This window comes from Schistocerca serialis, chromosome 1 (genome assembly GCF_023864345.2).
Source record: "Schistocerca serialis cubense isolate TAMUIC-IGC-003099 chromosome 1, iqSchSeri2.2, whole genome shotgun sequence".
NCBI lineage: Eukaryota > Metazoa > Arthropoda > Insecta > Orthoptera > Acrididae > Schistocerca > Schistocerca serialis.
The window spans coordinates 407,302,766-407,304,139 of NC_064638.1; positions in this window are offsets into that span (position 1 = coordinate 407,302,766).

The window sequence follows — 1,374 nt, forward strand, 5'->3', positions numbered from 1 at the left end:
CTCCCGCATGCCCACTATACGCCCTCGCTCAAAGTCCGTCAACTGCACATACGGTTCACGTCCACGCTGTCGCGGCATGCTACCAGTGTTAAAGACTGCGATGGAGCTCCGTATGCCACGGCAAATGGCTGACACTAACGGCGGCGGTGCACAAATGCTGCGCAGCTAGCGCCATTCGACGGCCAACACCGCGGTTCCTGGTGTGTCCGCTGTGCCGTGCGTGTGATCATTGCTTGTACAGCCCTCTCGCAGTGTCCGGAGCAAGTATGGTGGGTCTGACACACCGGTGTCAATGTGTTCTTTTTTCCATTTCCAGGAGTGTATTTGTAGAGGTGTAGTCCCCTTTTCTGCGAGGAGATTGTCGACAGGACTAGGGCAAAAGGCACCAATAGCCAGACGTACCCAATACTAATGAACAGGGTCAAGTAGTTTCAGAGTGGAACGAGCTGCTGAGCTATAAACCTGACAACCATACCCTAGTCTCGAAATAACCAGAGTACTGTAAAGATGGAGAAGAGTAGCAAGGTCACACCACAGGATATGTCAGCCAGGAAGTGGAGAGAATTAAGCTTCCACTTGCAGATAGTCTTCAGATGGCGAATTTGGGGCAGCCACGTCAGCTTTTTATCAAAAATAAGGCCCAAGAAGTGGGACTGTACTATAACATCTAGGTGCTGGTCACCTAAACAAAATTTTGGATCGGGATGAACTGTGGGTCGACGGCAAAAATGTATAACCCCCGATTTGGAGCGAGAAAACTGGGAGCCATGGGAGAGGTTGCATACAGACATCAAGTGGATGGCTCCTTGGAGCTGACATTCAGCAGATGCTACTGAGTGGGAGCTGCACCACATGCTGAAACCATCGACAGACAACGCTGGAGTTATCAGAGGCCCAACAGAGGGTACGGTGGTGGTGGTAAGTTCCTATGGGACCAACAGAAGCTGTGGAGCTTGGACCAAATTTGTGATGAAGAGACATACATCCCCAGGGAGGAGAAACAGCGCTCCCAGCGTTCTTCTTTACTCTGCTTAATAAGGTAGTGAGCCTTAGCACGATGACGACTGCTACGTCCTCGGTCCTCCAGAGTACTGGTCGACGAGAGGGGGACCTGTGGAAAGGGGGATAGCAGTGCCAGCGGTATGAGAAGAGTGGCAGAGACGTCTTGCACGGCCGAATCAGTGCAGTCCGAGAGAGAAGTCTCCATGCATAGCAGATGTATATAAAGGCCAACTGGCTCTGTGGAATGCCCAGCGTGGGGGGCCTGTCTACCTGGCGGCGGCAGGGGAACGGTAAAATCACTGGAAAGTGATCACTGTCACAAATATCATCATGGGATGGCCAATGCAGGGAAGCCACGAGAGTAGGGGAAGA